Genomic DNA, 25,948 nt, shown 5'->3' with positions numbered 1-25,948 from the left:
GGGGGGGTCATTAGGTCGGTCGGTTTGTTTGTTTGTTTGTTTGTTTGTTTGTTTGTTTAATTTTAAATGGCAGTACTGGCGATTAAACCCAGGACCTCATGCATGCTAAGCATATGCTCTACCAATTGAGCTATACCCTCCCCCCAGAAAAGGCTTTTAAGTATGGAAAGTTATCAAGTTCACTGTGGTGGATACACGTTTTCCAAAATTTTAATTATCACTTGAAATACCAAATTTTATCACTGGCAACAAATACTCAGTTGTTTTCCTTGAAGTGACAATCTCACTGTGTTAATTTTTGAGAAAATGTCTAATAGTTATGCAGGTCTGAAAAACCATATAGTTTGTCAGCTACTCTTTCAAGTAAACATGGGATTCCTTGGGAAAAAGTGAGTAATTCAGGTTGCAACTTCAGAGCATGATACATGTGCTTTTCAAAACAACCATAACACCTCTGAATGCAGAAGTACCCTGTGTATACTTCCCGCTGGATTACACAATAGTAAAAAGACACGAATTCAAGGGTGAAGAGTTAATAAAATATGTTTTACTCTTTCATCAACAGATTCTTAAATAAAATTGACTCTACTTTTTTACTGTGAGTACATGAAAGTGAAGAATACAATGACTACTAGTACAGTTTAGTGCCATTGCTTTAAATTGTGCTAAGATGCCAGTAGTTTTACCGTACCATTGCTTTTGCATCGTAAGTGCAAATATAAGCACAGTGAAAAAAGGCAAAGAATGTCTTAGTTATTATGAAAATAGTTTTGACCTCATTGATCCCCTGAAAAAGTCTCATGGACCCCCAGGGTTCACTTTGAGAACTGCTTCTGTAATCATCCACGTGTTCCCCCGTCAGTTTCTGGTCCAGGATTTTACACAGGAAAGTGTTCAAAAAATATTTGTTTAACGAATGTGATATGATGACATTTAAACAGGACAAAACTCAGTAAAATTATGTAGCTTCCTACATCCATCCAGGCAGTCTTGATCTGGTAACTTTGCCACAGACATTTGTGAGAATAGGCTGAACAAATGGAATATGGATGATAGTATACTCGGTAAATGCAAATGATGAAATACAGAACTAAGTATAAGATGATGATAAAAGTAGAATTAACTGATTTCAGGAATGCACAGGAAAAGGATATACATGTACAAGTTCCTACAGAGCCAATAATTTCAGCCTTGTTAGGTTTCTATTAATGAGTCCTCTACTTTTTGGGTCCTTAAATTTGTAGTGGTCTAAGAGAGGGATTCTCAAATAAGATGCATCTGATCTGAAAAGCAAACATCTCATTTAAATTTCAATAGGTCACGGCTTGTGCTTGATCTGGGGAAGCCTTTTCAAAAAGGGTTTTAGAAGGTGAATGTTAAAAACATCACTTTTTATGGAAAACAGTGAATAAAAGTCCTGGGTCTATAGAAACTGCAGACCCAGGTAGATAGTTTTAATTGAATGATTTTCCCTTTTAAGAAAATCTGTCCTATGAATACCCTAATATGTATTTGTTGGGCAAGGAATTGGGTAATACAATGGTGTGATACACCCTCTTCTTTTAGTGTGGAAGCCTCAATCCATCTAGCTACATTTTGATAATCTCAAAGTTTGTTAAATAGTGCTCCTCCTTTTGTTTTCAGGTGATTTGTTTGTTACAGTCTATTTCTAGTTTAGGGCTAGGATGTAGGAATGACAGTAAAATTAGGGGCTGAAATGGGAAGGAACAGTATTAGTTCTAAACCATCCTGGGTCTCTCCACACACACCCCCAATCCCTACTTTTAAAAACTTCTTACTCTAATTTCGAGTAAAGATTGTAAGAGGTAAGTTAAGGCATTTCTAATAATCAAAACCACACACTCTTTTTTTGTTTCATGTCAAATGTTACTGAGTTTAAGAAGTTTCTTCAAACATCTTGTGAATTTACCTTTTGTCCTTGAGGGTCATTGCTTCAAATGACAATAGGTACTACTAAAAAGTTGGGTAGAATAGGCATTACCTAAACTTTGGTCATTATCATACTTATGTAATTATGTGAGAGAATGCAGCTAGTACAGGGTGTGTTACTATGTGAGCCTCTTATGTGTGCTTCTTGTCATAGGTGCCATGTCCTGGTTAGAAACCATTTAAAATCACCAAGCTGGAAAATACCACTCAAAAATTAATCTTATTTTTATGACAAACTTTAAAGACTAAATACTGTTTTAAAACTGACCAAAGTAAAAAGTCTGCTTTCAAACAGGAGTTGCAAGTGGAAATATAAAATAAGGCCAAATTAAAGATAATTTATGTATTGCTTTTTCTGAACAGATTTAATTTTGAGCTCTATGTGCAAGGCACAGAATGAAATGGTTGTTACAGATATTTTATCGAATATAGGTTTCAGATTGTTATTTGCTTGTAAATATACACGAGAACACATTTTCAGAACTCCTACTTTAAATTTTCCAAAAAAAATTTTCTCATTTATAGAAGATACACTTGTATCTATTATTCCTCTAGTACCATGTCCCAGTTAAGTAGTTTGGAGAGATTAGGGTTAAGCACTACTGCTTTGGTTGACTTCTGTAGCTGGTGCCTTTAAAATTTTTTGAAATACTTCAGGCATAAATAAGGATATAGAACAGTATAATGAATACTACAAATCTTCTACCCAGCTTAAGAAATAAAATATCACAGATAATATTGAAGCTTCCTGGGAACTCCTTCCTCATCCTAGTCTTCCCCAGCTGTGACCATTATTGTGAATTTGATGTTAACCATTCCCCTGCATTTAAAAAAACCTTTGTGTTGTATCCATAGAAAAGATACACTGTTTTGTATTTTGTAAGCTCTGTATGACATTAGTCTTTATTGATATGTATAGTTATACTCATTTTACATGCTGTATTTATTTGATTGAATGGAGTGTGAAAGTAATATATGATCTTTGTAGAGAACTTTGAAAATAAAGAAAAGTATGAAGATGAAAAAATTAGTAGTCCTGCTATCCAGAGATGCCATAGTAATTTTTTTTTCTTTGACTCACCCATTCCCACTTAGGTTTATATATTTTTGGGATACTTTTAATATATAAGGGCTACAGCTTTATGGATTACGTAAAATTGCAAAACAGCCACATAAGGGCTGTAATCCCATTTTAATTGATTCTTAGTTGAAAAAGGAAAGAAAATGAGCATTCCACATTAGACATATATCTGGTAAATTTACTATCTATATCAGATAGCGATGGCATATTTCTTAGTACGGAAACACCATATAAGTGGCAAGTGGGAAGAGTTAGGTAGAGTTGCTTAACATGTTTTTAAATTTACCTGAGAGATTTTTCTAGTAAACAAAATTACCAGATAAGTGATGCTTATCTCTTTAAACATTGAATACTTTTTTGGTTTAAACTATTTTTGATTAAAAAATCAAGATAAAATATTTAAGTATTCACTTGACAAAATATGTGTAAGATCTATGTGAGGAAAACTACAAAACTGATGAAAGAAGTCAAATAACTAAAATAGATATTCCATAGTCATGAATAGAAAGACCCAATAATGTCAAGATGTCAGTTCTTCCCAACTTAATCTGTAGATTCAATTCAATCCCAATCAAAATCCCAGCAAGTTACTTTTATGGATATTGACAAACTCATTCTACAGCTTATGTGAAGAGACAAAGGATAGAGAATAGCTACTAATACAATATTGAAGGAGAAGAACAAAGTTGGAAGGTTGACATTACTTGACTTAAAGACTTAAACTATAAAGCTACAATAATCAAGGCAGAGTGATACTGGTGAAAGCCCAGATAAATACATTAGTGACATAGAATATAGAGTCCAGAAATAGATCCCCATAAATATAGTCAACTGATCTTTGATGAAGTTAGTAAAGGCAATACAGTGGAGCAAAGATAGCCCTTCAACAAATGGTGCTGGAACCCCTGGATATCCACCTGCCAAAAAATGAATCTAGATATAGACTTCATACCCTTTATAAAAATTAAAGTGGAACTAAGTGGTATCTAAGTGTAAAACACTAAACTATAAAACTCTTAGAAGATAATACAGGAGAAAACTTCAATGACCTTGAGTATGATGATGACTTAAAAATTGAATTGAATTGAATGTTTAAATTAAAGTATAGTTGATTTACAATGTTTTAATTTCTGGTGTACAGCAAAGTGATGTGAGATATATATATATATATATATATGTGTGTGTGTGTGTGTGTGTGTGTGTGTGTGTGTGTGTGTGTGTGTGTGTATATGTATACCCACACACACACACTTTTTTTTCCCCATGTTCTTTTCCATTATGGTTTATTACAGGATATTGAATACAGTTCCCTGTGCTATACAGTGGGACCTTGTTGTTTATCTATTTTACATATAGTAGTTTGTATCTGCTAATCCCAAACTCCTAATTTATCCTTCCTACATCCCCTTACCCCTTTGGTAACCATAAGTTTGTTTTCTATGTCTGTGAATCTGTTTCTGTTTCATAAATAAGTTTATTTGTCATTTTATATTCCACATATAAGTGATATGGTATTTGCCTTTCTCTGTCTGACTTCATTTAGAATAATAACCTCTAGATCCATTCATGTTGCTGCAAATGGCATTATTTCATTCTTTTTTATGGCCGAGTAGTACTCCATTGTGTATATATACCACATCTTTATCCATTAATCTGTTGATGGATATTTAGGTTGCTTCCATGTCTTGGCTATTATAAATAGTGCTGCTGTGAACATTGGGGTGCATGTATCTTTTTGAGTTAAGAGTTTTCTTCAGATACATGCCCAGGAGTGGGATTGCTAGATCATATGGCAACTCTGTTTTTAGTTTTTTAAGGAGCCTCCATAATCTTTTCCATAGTGGCTGCATCAATTTACATTCCCACTGGTTGTGTAGGAGGGTTCCCTTTTCTCAGCACCCTCTCCAGCATTTATTATTTGTAGACTTTTTAATGATGTCCATTCTGACCAGTATGAAGTGGTACCTCATTGTAGTTTTGATTTCCATTTCTCTAATAGTTAGTGATGTTGAGCATCTTTTCATGTGCCTATTGCCAGGTGATGACTTTTTAGGTACAACACCAAAGGCATGATCTATGAAAGAAAGAATTGATAACTGGTACATCCATACAATGGAATAGTATTCAGCACTAAAAATAAATGAGCTATCAAGCCATGAAAAGACATGGAGGAATCTTAAATGCATTTTATTAAGTGAAAGAAGCCAACCTGAAAAGGCTAATTATTGTATGATTCCAGCTATCTGAAGTTCTGGGAAAGACAAAACTATGGAGATAGTGAAAGGATCAATGGTTGCTAGGGTTTAGGAGAAGGGAGAGAGGGAGCACAGGTGTTTTAGGACAGTGAAACCATTCTGTATGATACTGTAATGGAAGGTACATCATATTACACCTGTCAGAACCTGCGTACTACAACATAAAGAGTGAACTCTAATGTAAACTATGGCCTTTAAAATTGGTTCGTCAATTGTAGCACATTTAACCACACTAAGGAAGATGTTGATTGGAGAGGAAGAGGGTGGTGAAGGAGGTATATGAGAATTCACTGTACTTTGCTTAATTTTTCTATAAACTTAAAACTGCTCTAAAAATAAAATATATTTATTTTAAAAAATACATATGTCAAAAACCAATGTTCCTATAAGAAATCATGGTAAATGTTGGGAGGGGGCAGGGATTTTCAGGGGTAATCAGGAACTCCTCCAGACTAAATCATCATAGCCTACTGTAGTTAGATAATGCTGAATAGTTTCATAGTTATGTAATGCTATAATTTACATACAGCATATATATTTTATAGTTTAAATACATATATTTATTAAAACATAGTTTATGTACAATATGTACATAATGTATAGTTAGTAATATATAATGTTGAATACATTTGAATGTATAGGATGCATGGTGGTGGGGAAAGACTGAAGAAATCAGGTGGTGGGTCAGCTTCATCTAATGAAGAGACAGTGTTACTGATGGAGCTTTCTTAACACTGTCACTGGTGGGAAAATTGCCTATGACTTTTCCTTCTTCACTTTGAATAATGATATAGTGGAGCTCATGTTTGCCAGCAGTAGCCTGTGGTGGCACTTGTCTTTTTAGTATCATGCTGTTCCTGCTCCCTTCCCCAGTGGCGTGGTATGCTAATAAATGTCTAACTAACTAAAAAGTGCACAAGTTCAAAGGCACTTAGATCAAAAGAAATTCCAGTACTGTTCAGTAACCAGTGCTTTCCACCATGACATTTATTTGCCAAGAAAATATAAAATTATAAACAGTACATAGTATTCTGATTTAAACAGCACACAGATACTCATTGTAGGCTTCCTTTTCACTTTTTTTAAGACTTCATTTTTTAAAGAGCAGTTTTAGATTTACAACAAAATTGAGAGGTACAGAGATTTCCTGTATACTCCCTTTTCCCCACATATACGCAGTCTCACCCATTATCAGCACAACTGACCAGAATGGTGCATTTTTTACCAAGAAAAAAACCTACATTGACATATAATCACCAAAGCCCATAGTTTAATTTAGGGTTTACTCTTGGTGTTGTATATTTCTGTGGATTTGGACTAATGTGTAATCACACATCCATCACTATAATATCATGAAGAGTATTTGTACTGCCCTAAATGTCCTCTGTGCTCCACCTATTAATTTCTGCCACCTACACCCTCAATCCTGGCAACCACTGATCTTTTTCTTATCAGTACAGTTTTGCCTTTTCCAGAATGTTATATAGTTGGAATCAGACTAAGCAGCCTTTTCACATTGGCTTCTTTCATGCAGAAATATGCATTTAAGATTCTTCCTTGTCTTTTCATGGCTTGATTCTTTTTAGTGCTAAATAATATTCTACTGTATGGATATACCACAGTTTGTTTATCCATTCACCTATTTAAGGACATCTTGATTGCTTCCAAGTTTTGGCAATTATGAATAAAGAGTACAAATATTTGTGTGCAGATTTTTGTTGTGTACATAGGTTTTCAGCTCATATGGGTAAATACCAAGGAGTGTGTTGGATCATATAGTAAGAGTATGTTTAGTTTTATAAGAAACTGCCAAACTGTCTTCCAAAGTGACTGGCATATGCATTTTTACATTGTTCATGCTTTTTCAAAAATGCATTTGTCAGGTATGTAAAGAAATGCCTGTCTTATGATAGGATGATGCCCTTACAAGCATTGAGATCTTAGGGCTGGTTGTCCTACCATATATATCATCAGCTGCTTGTGCTATGCTCGTTCTTGTCTGCTTTTTCTTTAATTTATTTGTTTTATTTCTTTTCCCTTATTCTTGCTCTCTTTATCCTGCTTTACTGCTTCTCTTGCTTTTGCCTGGGGAATGAGAGAACTACACTTGTTAGACTAATGTACTGATTTAAAAGGCAAATAAGACATAACTAAAACTGTTTCCCAGGGTCTCCTGGCTATGGTGTGGATGGTTGAGACTGCAGCATTCAATAAAAGTGTTGTTACATGATTAGTTTCACTGTACAGTTCTTCCAAGATGGGATTAGAGGAGCAGTACATTAATAAAGCCTGCTTTCCTTTGCAATTTAAAAATAATGAAACTTTTAAAAATGTTTTAAGACTATGATAGCAGAAGAGGTTTGATACTTTTTCCTACATTTCTCTAGGAAAGCCTTTCAGTTTCTACTGTTACAGTTCTTCTCAAGGAGGACCAAACCTTAGTTAAAGCTTGCTTTATACCATCTGTGTAATTTTGTGTGTACATTTGTACATACCCCAAACTGCAGAAGAATTATATATCAGTAGATTATATTCTCTCAGTAGATGAAGGGTAAGGACTATATCAGATCTTATCCAGGGTTTGTATCCTGAGACACTTGAGACAGTCTTTCTAAATACACATTTGTAGACCCCGTGGTTCAGACACTCTTGGTACAGAATCTTAGAGCTTTTTTGTTTTTGTTTTCTGTGGGGTTTTTTTTCTCCCTTACTTTCTGCATGCTAGTTTGAGTCAGGATAGGTACAAGGCCCACTTCTCCAGTGCTCTCAACTGGTTGTCTTTGTTTTGCATGAAGATACCTCTTGATGGGACAGCTCACTGCTTCCTGACAACCCACTCCATCTTCACACTCCCGTTAGAAGAATGATCTGTTGGCCAGAATTCTGCCCTACCTCCCCTAACTTCTTGCCTATTTGTTCTTATTAGGGACACACAATATTTATAATTCCTCTTAATGATATTCTTTAATATTTAATCAGAGGTCATTTTCCAAGACCCTTTCTTTAGGTTTAGACATCTCTATTTTTTTCAACTGTTCCTTATAATATCGGCCGTTTCACAGTCCCAATGAAATATAATGGGGTTTTTCTACCTCTTTAAAAAGTAAAGTGCCCAGCACTAAATACAGATGTGGTCAGGCTGATGCAGAAAGCACCTTTCATTATCCACATTTTACAAATGTTGCTTGTCATGATGTTTATTTCCACACTAAGTTTAGTGTGAACCAGCACACCTGAGCCTTTTTTTCTGTGATGGTGACAAAAGTCATCATCCTGTGTCTTTCTGCAATGGCTTTTTTTTTTAAGCCAAAGTTCAGAATGTTATATTTATGCTTATTGAAATTTATCCTATTTGATTTTGCTTATTATTTTAGACTGTTTGAGTCTTTTTGGAATTTGATTTTACCCACCAAGGGCAGGCTTTACTATCCCTTATATCTGTAGTTATCCACCTATTTGATTAACATATCTTTTGTCTCTCTTCAGTTCCAAAAACTGTCCCTCCATTGCTGCCTTTTTTTCCATTTGTTTTTCTCAGTGGCTGATTCTAGCTTGTGTTGCTTTGATAGATATGTATGGCTAAACACAAACCTCAGACAGTAGAAAAATATACGTTTGCAAAGCCACTAGAGAGTTGTAGTGTGCTTGGATCATGTTGAACATCAGGAAGCTTTATGTTTTTTTTCTTCTTCCTCTTCTTCTCCTCCTCCTCCTTTTTTTTTTTTTTTTTTTTTTTTGACATTCATTATTCATTCTTTTGGTATGTTGGAGTCAGTTCTTTTGTGTTTTCACTTTTCTCTATAAACTTTTCTGTATGTATTTGAAAAGCTTGCAGGCCTCAGGGACTGTGTCTATAATGCCTAGGGTATAAAATGACCCTGGGGTGAGTCTGTAAGGCAGAGGTCTTAACAGGTGGCTAATTCTTGGACTTCAGTTTCCCAACTACGCAGTGGAAGACTTGCATTAACCGGGGCATTTCCTCTTCTGCTCTGTGGAGTCCTGAGGAACGAGCCTCAGAGGGTATTGCAGGAGGTGAGGGGGATGAGTGCATATAGCTCTCTACAGCCCCCAGCTCCTTCACTTAGAGAAGTTCCACTTTTATCTTGTATTTTGAGGTTCCACATGGGATTCTGTTTAAAGAAAGAGTTCCCTTTGAGCAGCTTTGATGGTCTATGTATGAGTCTCCCTGATCCATGAGCTTGGAGGTCACCCTCAGACTTTTCATTTGGTGAAGAGGGAGAGGGACTTATGCTATTTTACTTTTCTTTCCCAGACTTGGGAATAACCCCTCCTCCATCCCCTCATTATAAAAGTAACTACATGCTTATTACTTTAAAGGGAGAAAAAAACTATAAAACAGAATTCAGTTCTTCATAATTCATAATTCCATTCTGCACAGAAGAAAAGCATTCTTAACAGTTTCAGTATATCTTTCTAGATTCTTTTGTTTGCACATAACTGTATCTGTACCTTTTTTTTAAAAAATGAGATCATACTCATCCTAGCAAATTTTATAACCTGTTTTTTTTTCAATTTATAGCAGTATAATGTGGGCATTTTTCTGTGTCAGTACATACCAATTTACTTCCTCCTTTAATACTTCTGTAATATTTCTCTGGCTAATAATTTGTAACTATACTAAGTCAGAGTGAATATTCCTTGTTGCACAACACATGGAACCTGTTCTAAAGTATAACCCTACTTTTATTTACATGTTACTACTGGCATATTCATTTTTTTCCCCAGTAGTTTACTCTTTGTTCACTCTGTTTTTGGGTTTTGATATTTGTTGATTTTTCCAGTTGCTTCTCTTTCCTCTGGTTTAATTCCACATCAAGACCTCAGAAGTATTATCCCAGTCAAGCTACAGATGCAGATAGCCCTTTTCTTTTAGGCAACAGCTTTAATTTAATGTCTGCTTTAATAGTTGCAAGTCTGTTCTTAAGAACAAAATCTTGGCAGCCAGAATTATATTTGACACTTTTGTTCCAGTATATTACTGGTGAGAAAGACAGTTGACTTGTTTTGACCCAAGTGAGCTTAGTTCTAAGCGCTTAGGAAGGTGGGTGACAAGCAGCTTTTGGTGGTTTGACAGCCAGCTGCAGGACGTGTTTTGTGGCCAGGACCAAGCGGCTGTTGATAAGTGTATATGGTAAATTACATTTGATGGTCTCTTTCCCCTTTTGTGTTTTAGAATTTTATAAAAGATCACATTGAGAACTTAGCAGTGAGAAAAACATTTTTTATTACTGTAGGATGATTATTATCTCCTCTTCTTTGTACAGTGCTCTACAATGTTTCAAATAACTTATTCTAAATGGATATAACATTTCCATAGTTATGGAAAAATTTTGGTGATTTTTTTGAACAGGAAATATAGTGTAAATGTTATTTAGGCAGCTTTTATTTCTTTAGAAATTTAGGGTAGCATTTCTTCTTTCCCCTTTAAGTTTAGAGATAGCTTGTATAGGTTAAACAAATTCTAAATTGGAAATGTTATTCCTAGTTTTGAGTAAAGTCATTTTAGTTTTATATTTAACCATTTTGTAAATTTTATCCTAGAAATGTATGTGCTTTTTTACTTTTCTCTAACTTCCTTTCCTTATCTAGGAGTCTAAGATGATTTTCCTTCTTACTACTATGTCTGAAACTTTGATTATGCTATTCTAATTTTAATTTCGTAAGTAATTCAAGATAGGGTTTGTTTTAGTGGATTACTCACAAAGGAAATATGGAGATTTTAATTTTTGAATAGGTATTATTCAAATTTAGATGTCTGACACTTTTTGAAGTGTTTATGTTGGGGACCATTATGCTATTTAGAAAGTTTTGTTTAATTGCTATTGTTTACATTACAAAATGTCTGGGCACTCTATCTTTTATCTTAAAATGTATTTTGTATGTTTTTGTCCAATTTAGGAAGTTTTAATTTCTCATTCATTGAGTAAACAAATCTGAGTAATTATTGGGAGCCTGGAACAGTTCTTGGTGCTGAGGATAAAGCATTGAATAAAACAGAATGTCTTTGCCTCTACGAGCTTACTTTCTAATGAGTTGAGGAAAAAAAAGCTAAATAAATGTTACATCGGGTGGTAATGAGTGCCATGGGGAAAATGATGTCAGCTTGAGATTGTCTCCATATCATTCAGAAGATTAATTCTCAAAAATACCAAGACTGCAGATGGAAACCTGGGCTGGATATATAACAGACTTTTGATCTACTGTTGGTCATTGATGTGTAATTTGAATGGACTCCCATATTTACTGTCTGCTCTTTTTCATACTGCTTTCAGTTTCACAATTGTGATAATTCTTAGTGTGGCTCTATTTATTGTTGCTTAAAATAATACCTTCCATTGTGTTTTACAGTTAAAAAACATCTTCGCAATTCATTATTTTAAGTGGCTGTAGCATAATAGTTTTGGTTGAACCATATGAAATTGCTGACATTTGACTGTTTTGGATCTACAAAAAGCAATTTCACATTGTTCGATCTAATACTGTGCTGTACCTGCCTTTAAAAACAAAATATGAACATGTTTTATAAACTGTAAGGCACTATTATGTACATTGCCAAGATTTAAATTTTGTTTCTGTCACTCATTTCCTGTTCGCTTTGCAACAATTACTTAACCTCATTGTGCCTCATTTCATCATGACAGGATAATTATTAATAATACCTCATGGAGTTGTGAGGATTACATTATACATTATAATGAGATTATATACATAAAAATGCTTAGAAGAGTACCTAGCACATAGTAAAGGCTCAATAAATGTTAGCTATCATTACTGTTACTACCTTATGAGGCAAGGATCATCCTTGTCAGCTTTGCAGATGATCAAACAGAAGCTCTTAGAGATTTTATGATTTTATTCTAGGTTATGCAACAAGAAATCAAAACCAGGCATTTCTGACTCCCAAGTTCTGGCTTCTTTCTACTTACACTATAGCTATCTCTTGGGCAAAGAAAGAAAAGAAAAAAAAAAAAGAGTATTCATATAGTAATTTACAGAGCACATCCTTGAATCTCTCCAGCATAGTTAAACTTACATAGTTATCTTGTTTTCATAGACTGTTTTGACATCCATAAAGAAGAATGTTTGACATAAATCTGAGATATGATAGGTAATTATGACCTATTGTTATATTTGTGGATGAAGAATGTTGCCTGCCATATCATCAGACAAAGGATGTTGTGGCCATCAAGCTATCAGACACTGTAACCCCCGCCTCACTGCCCCCCCCCACCCCAATACTGGCCCTAGATAGTTAAGGTGCATATGAAAGAATGATTTCAGTGAACCCAGATTTTGCATCTTCTTATTAACTTGAGATGTCTGTTTTTCTTTAATTAACAATACTCTTTTAATGTTCTAACTACCTAGGTTTTGTTACAAAAACTCCTATATACCTGGCTCCTCCCTTACCTCTTTGGAGTAGTCCCTCAGAGCTATCTGAGAGGCTGTATTCTGGGCTTGAGTCCTCAGCAAGTCTGCAGAATAAAACATAATTCTCAACTTTTAGGCTGTGCATTTTTTTTTCACTCATCATATTTTTTACTTTAGAAAAGGTATTAGTGGCACTTTTATAGTTGATTTGTCCAGACAAGAATGAACCTAAGTAATAAATGTTGACCTCAACATTTCTAAGTATACAAATGTAGTTCTTAATTATATTCTTCAAAAAAGGAGCAGTTTAAAAGCATTTAAGAGCATCTAAAAACAGCCTAGCACACTTAAGGCTCCAATTCACAACATCCTACTCAACATTTCCATGTGGATGTATAATAGGCATCTTAGTTGTTCCTCTGACACTCATTCCCATCCCAGTAAATGGCTGTTATGTTCTTCTAGTTGCTCAAACCAAAACCTTGGAGTCATTTTTAGACACCTCTCTTTCACTCTACCCTGCATCCAAGTTGTCAGGAAATCCTGGCAGTTCTACCCTCAAAACATGCAAAATATAATTACTTCTTACCACCCTTGTTGCTGCTACTCTGGTCCAGGCCATGCTCATCTTTCAGTAGGTTTATAATTGGTCTTCCTACTTCCACCTTTTCTTCCCTTCAGTCTGCTTTCGCACAGCAGCCCAAGTGACCCTTTAAAAACGTAAATCAAAAAATCAGATTACATCTTTCCCCCGCTCAAAACCTTTCGAAGACTCCCCATCTCATTCAGTAAAATCCAAAGATCCTGTGTAGCCCTCAAGGTCCCACAAGTCTGTCTGTGGCTAACCTCTCTGACCTCACCTGCTTGTCCTCCTCTAGCTTAGGCTGCTTCAGGCACATGAGCTGTTTTGCTGTTCTTTGATCACACCAAGCAAGCTCCTGTCTCAGCATCTTTGCATTTGCTGTTCTTGCTGCCTTGGATACTCTTTCCCCAAGTATTTCATTTTATCTCCACTTCCTGCAGCTCTGAGCTCAGAGATCTTGTCAGAAAGACATTTCTTGACCAGTACACTCCTACCTCCCCTCTCCCTAAAATATTATGTATATATTTGTTTAGTTTATCTCCCTCTGGTAGGATGTAAAATCTAAGAAGGTGAGGACTTTTTCTTTTTTTGTTCACTGCTGTCTCCTCTGTGTCTGCATCAATTCTTGACCCACAGTAGGTGATTTTTATGGATGTGTTGAATGAATGAATGAACAAATGAGTGAATATATTGACTCTCTTGGCAAGTCATTGTCTGAACCCTTCTTTCACGGCATTTGATATTGTTGCCTGCTCTCTTCATTTGATTTCCATGACACTACTGTTTCCTGATTCTCATTTCTCCTTACAACTTCTCACTCACCTTCACACGTTGTTTTTTTTTTCCCAGACCAAGTATATGCATTTACTATGTTTTTTCGGGGGGGGGGGTTAGGTTTGTTTATTTATTTACTTTTTTAATGGAAGTGTTGTGGAAAAATGTGTTACAGCTCAGTTGTGACAGCAACCTGGATCTGGGTGAGAGACCAAGCAGCACTCGGAGAGTTGGAGAACTCAGGTTTATTACATCAGTGGGCCCAGAGGAGTTAACACTTCAAGCTCTGGACCCCATCTGTAGGTTTATGCAGGCCTTTTATAGGCTGCCAGTTTTACACTTTGCAACATTATATGCAAATAAAGTACAACAGAAGTTGGCCAACCAGGAACAAGCTTTGTAGAAATAGGCCAATCAGGAGTGAGCCCCTTGCAAATGAAGTACTACAAATGGACCAATCAGAAGTTAGGGAAGTGGGCCAATCAGAAGTGAGAGTAATAACCACTCAGGAGTGAGGGAAATAACCAATCAGAAGTGAGCTCAGGGAACCAATAGAATTCTAGATGTAAGTTAGCTGCTTAAGAGGCAAAAAGCGAGATAGAGCTTTTAGGGCCAGGGAACTGGATGGTGCTGGGAGGAGAGCAGCAGCCCTGCCTAGGGGTCCTGCTGGGTCTTTTTATGGGGCTTCCCGCCTCAGAAGGACTGGGGATTGAACCCAGGACCTGGTGCGTGCTAAGCATGCGCTCTACCGCTGAGCTACACCCTCCCCTACCTTCACACTTTTTTTATTTTGTTTCTCCTCCCTTCCTCTGTGTGCCCCTTTGAATATTCCCAAGTTTCCTTGCTTTTTTTTATGGTCCCACTTTATATGTTATTACTGGTCAATTTTATTCTTGCTCTGTGCTTTCATTACCATTTCCTTGTTGATGAGTCCCAAACTTGCATCACAGCCTCCCCTGCATCACAGCTCTAGATCTGGATATCTGTTTGGACAGTTCATGTAAATATTGTTTTGCCCTGTCTTCCTCTGCAGATCTTTTACTGTTCCTTGCCTTGGTTTAATGAGCCACTCATTAACACAAGCCCAGAATGTTTGCATCAGGCTGGACTTAACCTTTCCTTCACTGTTCACATTCAGTTGTTCACTAAAACATTTCCATTTTCATTGCTAAATATTTCATACTTGCTTTCTATCCACAGTATCTTAGTTCAGGACCCCACTGTTGCTCCCTCAGGGACCACTGAATTAATTACCTTACTGGTTTGACTACCTCTAGCCTCAGTCCTTCCCAGGCGATTCTTCACCAGCTGGGAGGAATGTTTGCAAGGATGCTACTCTTCACCTTTAGCAGTGCTTCCATCCTGTAGCCCAGAACCCTAAGGGTGGCCAGGAGTTACTGCAGTGAACTTTGGTGACCTGTGGTTATTTATACACTGAATAGATAATACTCTCATTTGCGTTTTCAAATAAATTAAGTAATTTATAGTATACTCTCTTTATTACCTGTTTTTCTGAATGAACAATTATCATGTAGTAGAGGTTCTGCTCTCTTCCCTCTTCCTTCCCTCCCTCCCCTCCTTCCTTCCTTCCTTACTCCTTCCCCACCCTCCTTCCCTTCCCCCCTCCCCTCCTTCCTTCCTTCCTTCCTTCCTTTTTTGGTTGTTATTAAAGAGATCTTCGTAATGTTCAGTACCACTGAGCTATAAGATGAAGTACAAATTACTTTGCACAGCATGTAAGGCCCCCACCATCTGGCTTCCCCCTAGCTGAACCTCTGGTGTACTCTATGCTTGGTCCTGTTCCATATGCCACAATGTTTCCTCTGCTCTGAATACCCCCACCCCCACCCCTGCCTCCAGCCCCCAGCGCTCAAATAGCTACTCCATAAAATGCTTCAATCAGAATAAAATCCAAACTCCTTTCCAAGTCCTACAGAGGCCTTACATGATTTTTTTTCGGTCTTGTCTTCCTTTATCCTTTCCCTTTTCTCCAAGCTCTTCCTGTAACTGCCTTCTCACTCATTCCAGGTCGCAGATCAAATGTGCCCCATCAGAGACTACCTCCCCCAGTCATTTTCTTATCATATTGCCTTAGTATATATCCTCTGCACAGCACATGTCACTTCCTGAAATTTCTTATTTATTCCTTTATGTCTTTATTGTTATGGCTCTCTCCTCTAGAATTGAAGTTTCTTGAGGTTAGGGACTCTGCCTTCTCGCTTAACACTGTGTCTCTTGCCTAGAACCTGGTCCTCAGTAAATATTTGTCGATTGATTGGATTACCTACCTACCCTCTCCTTTGGGCCCTGTTCTCCCTATGTCTTCCTTAGCATTTATACTTTGCATTGAAGAGTCTTTGCAATCTCTGGTGCTGGACTAATAGCAGGCATTGTAAATGATTAAGACAGCCCAGGAGTCCACTTGAAGAGACTTGTTGATAAGAGCATGTTCTTTTTTTTTTTTTTTTTTTTTTTTGCAGTTTTAATTTTTTTAAATTTTCTTAATGGGGGGAGGTAATTAGATTTACTTACTTATTTATTTTTTAATGGAGGTACTGGGAATTGAACCCAGGACCTCATGCATGATAGGCACACACTCTACCAGTGAACTAAACCCTTCCCCAATAAGAGCATGTTCTGCTACCTCTACCCAGTCATTTGTTGCCCATTTGAAATGATAACAACAATTAGCATTTATTGGTAGGAGGCCCATATCTTCCTGGTTTTTCAAGAGGAGTTAGAAATCTGGAACTTTTATGTTATTTCCCTATTTTAAAATGTTGGCAGTTCATTCACATTTAAAAACCAAACAAAAAACACTGCAGACCAAACAAAACAGGTAAGCGGGGCTGCTTTGGTTTATATGGTTTTTCTCTGACTAAACCTGGAGCTACTTACGGTCCTGCCCTTAAGACCCTGGTAATGAAATGCTGGATGGATGGTTGCATGAATGGATGCAACAGTCATTTCCTCTTCTGCTTCACCTTCTTGCTCCACAATAAAATAAAGTAATGCCTTATGTTTCTGTAGCATGTTGCAGTTATAAAGTGCTTTTATATACATTGTTTGACTTTTTTAAAAGCCTCAGTACTGCCACCATCAAACTGTATGAATGTGCTCCTTAGCCCTCGGTTTCACAGTGGATCAGAGGGAATAAAAACGCTGGAAATAAACCATGAAGTGATGAGTGTTAGGCTCAATTCTCAGCCTGCTTTTCAGTTTTAATCAGTATTACTGTTGCCACACTGATCTCCTTATGCACAGCTACATGTGTGAGAAAGCATGCTTTTAAACATTCAGTATTATTTATTTCAAATTAGTGAGACAATGCACTATCCATTAATTGTGCACAATTTATGGAAAATACAGTCGATGCTGGGGTTTTAGTTATTAGATCTTGACTCTTCTGCCTAAACTTGATTTCTAGTTATTGATCTGTCCCCCATCTTACATGTTTTCTAGTTGTTTCTAAATTTATATAAATAATAATATATATTTTATATTATATATTATATATTATATAAATAATAGGGACCTTGACACCATTTAAAATTCAGCTTAAAATATTTTTTATAAAATGGTATAATGATTATAAACATTAGAATGTCTGCACAGTTCTTTATTTTCCTCAATCCTTTATCCTCCTTTTTTTTTCTTTAAACAATTTTGTTCTGTTTCCATTTACTGGAAGTGGGAGGGGTAATTAGCTAAAGCATCTAATATGGGTGAAGAAAAATATGAAATCAGTTGATCATTCTGGTGCTCATAGACGATAGTAGCTTCTAAAGACATTGCTTTGGCAATTTCATGAATTGCATTTTTTTTCCTGTGGCTAGGAAGCATGCTGTCAGGCCTCTCAGTTTGTAGATAACATTCCTCAAAGTAGTTATATCCTCTAAGGCAGTGATGGTGGGGATTGAAGGGTAAGGGAAACAAGAGGCATGTTAGAGGGACTGGGATGGGTGACTGCAGGTGCAGTTTGAAAAATCAATTCAATATGCATATTATTTTATAATACAATTTCACTGGACCCTTAGTAAAACCCAAATCTTGGGCTGAAGATATACATAGATAGGGTGGGACAGAAGTTAATATGCTAAAGGGGAGGGTATAGCTCAGTGGTAGAGCACATGTTTAGCATGCAATCCCCCGTACCTCCACTAAAATAAAAAAATAAACCTAATTGCCTCCCTAAAAAGAATAGTTGAAGTTTTTTTTTTTAAGTGCTAAGAAGTTAATGTGCTCAAGCCAATACTGGTTAGAGACTGTGCACCAGGACAAAGGGTGGGTCTCTGATGGAGTGTGGATGGAGCACTTGATAAGAAGATGGGAGATGTGGGTTTGAGTTTTGGTTTTGCGGCCAGCTAGAGCTGTGACTCTGGGTAACTCACTTGGCCTTTCTGAGTCTCAACTTAATCTGTAAAATGAGAAAATCAGATAGATAGTCTCTGAGGTCTTAGGCATTTTAAGTTTGCCTCCGGTTAAAGAAAAGCTGTGAGCAGCTGGGTCTGACTGGTTATCAAGATAAGAGGGTATAGTTAGGGGAGCCAAAGTGAAAAGTTACAGGGGGAAAGTATACCTCAGTAGTGGAATGCATACTTAGCATGTACAAGTTCCTGGGTTCAATTCCTAGTACCTCCATTAAAAAAATAAATAAAATAAAATAAATACCTATGGATATCAGTGTCATGAAAGATAATAAAAAGATGGGTGTTGCTGTACACCAGAGATTGACACAACATTGTAAACTGGCTATACTTCAGTAAAAAATAAGTAAATAAATACTTGAAAAAAAAGACAAGTGTCAAGGTGAAGAGTTACAGGTTTTTCAGTCAACCTTTATCAGGGTATTATTTGTTCTTCCTAACAAATCAAATAGCAGAGAAGAGCTTACAATGAAAAAAACATGTCTCCTGCCATTTCTCTTTCTTTTCCATCCGCAGCCTTACTGTCCAGAGATAACCTTTAAAACCTATTTCACTATTTCTGTGTTTAGCTTCTCTTGGAATTACTTCCATAAGGCTTAATAATGTGTGTAAACTTCTGTTTCTTGATTTCTCAACTTTAGACAATATCTGTGGACTTTTTTGACATAAAAAATAAGAATTTAACTCACTTTTTCTACCCCTTCCTCTCTCCATTTCCCATTATTGATATTTATATTATTTTTGAAAGTCTTTTATTAATTATCTTTATCATTTTAAATGATAAACTTTTATCTTTTGAACCACCAACTTTCAATAGGGTCTCAACTTGCTGTTTTGTAAAGTTGCGTTTTAAATGCCGCACACCACCCTCTTTCTATATTCCAGCTTCTGGGAGCCTTATTTTACTTTTACACCATCAAGGTTAATATTTTCATTTTGTCCTCTGTCCACCAGCAAGTATTATGTACTTATCTTTATGTTTAGATTGTTGTTTTTACATTACCTTTCTATGGCTGCTATAATAGCATGTCCAAAATCACAACTGTATGATTACTCAGAGTTATTTGTTTCTTAAAATCTAAGGATATAATTGGGTATGTACTTAAAGACTTAGCTTAATAAAACCATCCATTTACTCATTTATTCAATAGAATATCAGAATTGTCATCACAGTGCTATTTGTAATAGTGAAAAATTGGAAACAACCTAAATGATTAACTTAAGGAAATTAGTAAAATAACTACTGTACATTTTTATAGTGGATGCTCTGTAAACATTAAAAAATGATGTAAGATGTTAATAACATGAACTTTTTTTCTATATTAAATTTTAAAAATATTTCTAAAACCATATGTACACTATAGCCTCACTTGAAAAACAAAACTGTATAAGGAACTCAGGGATGCTAGAAGCATATACACTAAATTGTTAACTTGGTAATGTGGCTATGTCAGGTGGTGATGATTTCTGGTTTTTTTCTGACTTGTGTTTTCTCAATTACTCAGAAAGAACATGTGTCACTTTTATGATAATACATTTTTTTAAAACAAAGATGAAACATAAGAATTGCCAGTCATAGTTTTTCTTGGAATAGTAATGTTAAAATTAGGAGTACCTGATAAGAATTCAGTTAATATTTGTGGAATGAATGAGAGAATGATTGAATTGCAGAGATTCGTAGATCCATGGTATTGACACTTACACATTCATAATTTTATCCAGAAACAAGTCCTAGTAGAGTTATCTTGAAAGAAAAGTCATGTTTTGAGGTGTCCACCAGTATCTAAGAAACAGCTTTAACTGCATGTTGGCTGTGTAATGGCAGATCCAGCAGGACTGAGGCCCACCACAGAAGCAGCCAGGCAACAATGCTGTATTTCACAGTAAGCAGGATCTGAATGAAAGTGTCCTTTGTGCTTGTGAGACTGAGGGGTGGGACTTGTGGCAATTTATGTTATTTCTCCTTAATGGAAATTGAGGCAGTCGCTAATCCTGCTATCACATGACAACTCCTTATTTGATTTTTTGCAATTTGGGGAGCAGCTGTGGACAAATGATTTTTCTGCAAAAAGAGCCAGCTGCATTCTGACCCATTTGCAAATGCATGGGTGTACTGAACTTCCTGTCCACCATGTTTCTGATCCAAGGAGAGCTTCAGCCACTCAAGTACTTTTTATTGATATTTGTAGCTGTTAATAAGCATCTGAATATTTGAGAATGCATTTTCTAATCCTCTTTATCATTGTCATCAACATTCATTAGGTACCTTCCCGCTCAGGGCACTGTGGCATTGTAAGCTGTAATGTGGAGACGACTTTCCTCTCTGACAGGTGGGTCAGCATTAGTGCCCTTAGAATCACTTTATTTTCAGCAGATTAAATTACATTGTAAAGAAAGAATCTGATGTGAAGGCAGCCAAGAGCTGTGTTCCTTTGATCCCCAGACTTCTCCTGAGTCCACCATCTGGGTGTTCACTGATCCCCCCTTACCACACCATGTGTTTTCACAAGCTGTTGCCTCAGCCTACAGTGTCCTTTTATCCTGGCACCTGCCAACTCCTGGCTGAAGACTCTGTCTTCTCCTTCATGGAACCTGCTCAATGTCCTTATAGTCCTTTCTTCTCAGTGCTCCCTTAGCCCTTGGTGATGATTATCACTTAGAGTATGATTTTTTTTCTTTTTTAAGGAAACAGCTTTTTTAAAGGCAAAAAGCCTTATAACTTAACTTTATTTGTGCTTATTTTTTTTTAAAGCTCTCTTAACCCAGGATCTTAAAGAAACAGAGGGAATTGGGTAGGCAGGATTTCTATAATGAGTAAAAGAAAGCTTTACTTTTGATTGTGCACACCTGTAGGGCTAGGGAGAGACACTGTCTTTTTTCCTATCTTTGCAGTGTTGAATTATCACCAGGGATGGATTTGCCTGAATTATTGTATGAACCCCTTCTGTTAGAGATTTCTTCAACAATGATTAGAAGCAAGTCATTTCAAAACATAAGAATAGAATATAGATGAATTGCACTGTTAGGGTGGTAGTCACAGCCAGATATGGCTATTTATATTAAAATTATTTAAAACTAAACAAAATTAAAAATTAATTATTTGGTCACAGTTGTCACATTTCATGTGGTCAATAGCCACATGTGGTTAGTGGCTGCTATTTTAGACAGTGCACATTTGGAACATTTCCATCACTGCATAAATGACTTTTGGACAGTGCTGATCTAGAACCTATGGAAAAGTTGAAGTATTTGGTGAAGAAGATTCACCTCACTGTTTCCTGTGGAAGGGTGTTTATTCCAGTTGAAGAATTTTAAAGCAGCCTGAAAGTCCCTGTAATTGCTTTATATTTTTCTTTGGTTGTGGCACCCTCTAGCGTTTCAGCTTTGGAATAGCTATATCATCATGAAATAATCTATTTGTGATTTGAGTCCAAGAACATTGAAATATTTCGGAAATTTTTATGTACATATGCATTTTTATAGGGAGGAAGTCTATAGCTTTTACACATCCTCAAAAGGATCTCTACTTCAAAAAAGAGCTATGCTCTAATAGAGGTCCTTGTATGGTCAAAACTCCAAGTTAATGATTTATACGCATTTTTTCTTCCAATATAAAAATAAGTAATGTAACTTTCCCTTTGGCATTTCTATGCTTTATCTGTCTTTATATGGAGTAATAATAATAGGTTACACTTATCTAGCATTTGTTATATACCATGTCCCATTTTAAGACCTTTTATAAAAATTAATTCACTTGGTCCTCACAGTAATTCTATTAATGTCCCCAATCAAGAGATGATAAAACGAAGACATAGAAGTCAAGTGAATCTAGTCTAAGGTACTAGAAGTGGCAGAGCAAGGATTTGAATCCAGTACTCTGGCTCCAGAGTCTGTACTCTTAACCAGCTTGCTATAGATGTGAGGGTAAGCCTAATTTAAGCAGGTATGAAGTGGAATGGAGAGGAGACTTTGTATACTCTTGGCACGCTCTTGTACTAGACTATCTGGGCCTAGCTGTATAGTAAGAGAAAAAAAAATCCCCTCTAAATTTCTGCAAGCCACACTGGAAATTATAGTTGGTACCTACTATTGATTTTCAGTAGATATGCATAGATCTACATAGTCTGACAAGAACTTAGAGTGGTAGATGAAGGTCAAAGCTGTCATTGCGACCACATTTTCTTTGGTTTGTCCAAATACCTAACCTAGTATATTCACTGAATAATATGACAAATCTTCTTGTGATTATTTGTCACTTTTGGGCTATTTAAAAGGGACTATTCCTAGGAAGGTCAAATGGATTCCTCTTGTCTTAAGCTCCATTTATTACTCAGAATTAAACCACATTTTACCTTGCTTCTGTTGTCACTTTGACTTTCTCGTGCAGTTGTTTTTAAGTTTTTCTTGCTGTGGTAAAATTTTGATCCATTATTCTATGTCCTCCAAGAATCAAATAATGTTGTTAGCTTTAGGCTCTTTTGAGAAGGGCTATTCTGTTGAGTAAAATTTCTATCCTAGTTATGAAATTTAGATTCTGGACATGTCTAGGAATTAAGTTGAGCCTCTGGTTTGTGAAATTAAGTTTTCCTGTCCCTGGTTTGGACTGTAGATACAATCTTGCTCTGAGACTGTCCCTTAGGCAGTTCTTGCAGCTTTTCTTTTGATATGATAATGCTATTGATGAGACTAATGCTTTCTTTTATATTTGGTTATACCTTGATTAAATTTTCCAATTTAGATTTTTAAAATGCTCTACACCTAATCTCATTATATGTGGATTAGACTAAATTTAACCCCCTTGGACAGTTTATCCAAATTCCAGTAGCTCCTTAGATGTTGTTGACTGCAGCTTGTAATTGGGTGCTCCTGATCAGAAAATCAGTTTTTTTGTGTGTGTTCTCTTCCATTATCGTTAGTCTCATGCTTGCTGGCCCACAGTGGCAAAAGTAGGAACTCCTCTGTACCGAACTGCCCCTCCTCCAATCTCTTATAGATTGTATATTAAAAAAGAACCTTTAGGTTAAGTACATGTTGCACCCCAGGTGATGATCCAGGCTAAGAGTCAGGTTTTAGCAAAATTGCTACTATGTTATATTATTGTTTGGAGAATGATTTTTTAAAAAATGGTGTGTTGACTAATCTACTGAACATCACTGATTCCAGGTAATAAACAGAAAGGCCTTTTTATTTGGATGTGGTGTTTAGAATCACAGGTCATTATTACCTGTTGCCCATGCTTTCATCTTACTTTTCATATCTGTTCAGAGGAATCACTGTTGGGTCCATCTGCTGATTCTCCATTTTGCACACTCTTGTGAAATTGTTAGGAGCATTGGTTCCCTATAGTTTGCTTATTTTAATGTCTAGGAGAGCAGTATTGGAGTCGTTGGAGTTAATAGAATAAAGAAGGGCTTTTTAGATGCCTAACTCAAACTCTTACACACAATAAGAAAACCGTATCTTCAGAGATGGATGTCTAATTTAAAGATGAGGAAATTAAGACATAGTCCTTGTGAGAAGACTAGTCCAGAGTCAAGAAAGATAGAATCATAAAGACATAAAAATTCTGGCATCATTATAATAAGTAGTGTTGATAATTTTATCTGGATTATCTCATTTAATCCCCACATCCTTTTGAGAAGTACTACTTTTTTTTTCTTTTAAAAGTTGAAATTGAGGTTTAGAGGTTAAGTTACTTGTCCTGGAGTTCCATATATCTGGTCTGTGCTGCTTTTTAAAAAATTCATATTATCTAATATGTTTTCATCTATTAGCAGCTTCTGTCAATTTTGTTGTCCAGAGAATCTGACTTGTTTTGGATGAAAGCTAGACATGCCTCACAAAAAATGACTTAGGTGGAGGTGGAGTATGATGATCTCCAGCAGTACATGTATGCCAATCATATTTGGCTTTAGATAACCTGTTTTATTTATTGTTTTATGAAAACATGGAAAGCATCATTTATAAGTATTCCACTCTGTTCAAAGAAGTCTGAAATGGCTTTGCTTTTGCTTTTGTGGAGTGTCAGCACACTGGTTAGAGAGGCTGAAGGATGGGGTGGGGAGAGAGGTAGAAGGAGATGAGGCACTGGGCAGAAGTGACAAGTCTGTAAAGCAGGCAGTCTTATTGATTTATGCTGTGAACTGCATTCTGGAGAAAAGAATTGAAATCCATTACGCCAAGTGCATAGCGTACAAATCCCTTTGAAAAGCAGTTAGATGCCGGCTAATCCCAAATCATTTAAAAACAATTTTGGAGTACCCAGAATTCTAAAATGCCTTGAGCAGTTTGTCTCTTAGACTAGAAGAACAGTGAAATAGATGGAAAATAGTATTTTAATGGTGTTATCCTCTCATACAATTGTATTTTAATTGTGTGACTTAAATAGCATGTTAAATTGCATTTTAGATATATACAAATCTGGGAGTAGGATATATTCCCTTGAATATTCTAAAACACACCAAAAACATAGGCTATGGAAGAAACCTTATCAGGTACCTCTCCTTAAAAAAATTTTTTTTTTTACTTTGACATAATTTCAGATTTCTAGAAAAGTTGCAAAAATAGTAGAAAGAATTCTCATTATCCAGATTTCCCAAATGGTAGCGTTCTACCATATTTTCTTTTTCCTCTTCTCTATTAAATACATAGTATTTTTCCAGGTAACTCTTTAAAATCTCTATTTAAAGAAACGAGGATGTGAGTTCATGAAGGTATTATGCCACATAGAGATATGAGGCTGGGGAGATGACTTCAAGCAGAAAAGATAGTGTGGAAAAGGAGTTCAGATGATAGCTGAGTGATTCCTAGTCTTTTTGCTTGTGGATTTTCAGATTGGCTTCTTTCACTTAGAAATATGCATTTAAGTTTCCTCCATGTCTTTTTATGGCTTGATAGCTCATCTCTTTGTGTGGATGTTCCACAGTTTGTTTATTCATTCAACTATGGAAGGACATCCTGGTGGCTTCTAAGTTTTAGTGATTGTTAGTAAAGCTGCTGTAAACATCTGTGTGCTGGTTTTTTTGTGGACATGTGTTTTCAACTCTTTGGGGTAAATACCAAGGAGCCCAATTACTGGATTGTATGGTAAGAGTTTATTTAGTTTTATAGTAAACTGCCCAACTGTCTTCCAAAGTGGCTGTAGTATTTTGCATTCCTACCAGCAGTAAGTGAGAATTCCTGTTGCTTCACACCGTCACCAGCAACCCTCACCAGCATTTGCTGGTGTTGGTGTTTTGGATTTTAGTCATTCTTAAGAGGTGTGTCGTGTTATCTCATTGTTTTTATTTGCAATTCTCTAATGACATATGATGCTGAACATCTTTTCACATACTTATCATCATAGGTATATCTTTGGTGAGGTCTGTTAAGGTCTTTTGCCATTCTTTAATCAGGTTGTTCATTTTCATGTTGTTCAGTTTTAAGAGTTGAGACACAGTCCTTTGTGAGATGTGTCTTTTGCAAATATTTTCTCCCAGTCTGTGGT

General features: G+C 36.1%; 1 protein-coding gene across 5 annotated transcripts in view; it reads left to right on the top strand.

The window, feature by feature from the left end:
* Positions 1-25,948, top strand: part of NRF1 (nuclear respiratory factor 1) — a 127,251-nt gene that overhangs the window by 14,113 nt on the left and 87,190 nt on the right. For 2 of the 5 annotated variants that reach the window (XM_074367073.1, XM_074367071.1), the window contains exon 2: positions 20,725-20,792. The exons of the other annotated variants lie outside the window; for them this stretch is intronic. The gene's annotated coding sequence lies outside the window, so the exon portion shown is untranslated. The remainder of the gene's footprint in view (positions 1-20,724; positions 20,793-25,948) is intronic. 5 annotated transcript variants of the gene reach the window in all.

Source organism: Camelus bactrianus, chromosome 7 (genome assembly GCF_048773025.1).
Source record: "Camelus bactrianus isolate YW-2024 breed Bactrian camel chromosome 7, ASM4877302v1, whole genome shotgun sequence".
Taxonomy (NCBI): domain Eukaryota; kingdom Metazoa; phylum Chordata; class Mammalia; order Artiodactyla; family Camelidae; genus Camelus; species Camelus bactrianus.
The sequence above is the reverse complement of the archived record's forward strand: the minus strand, read 5'-3'. Positions and strand labels throughout refer to the sequence as shown.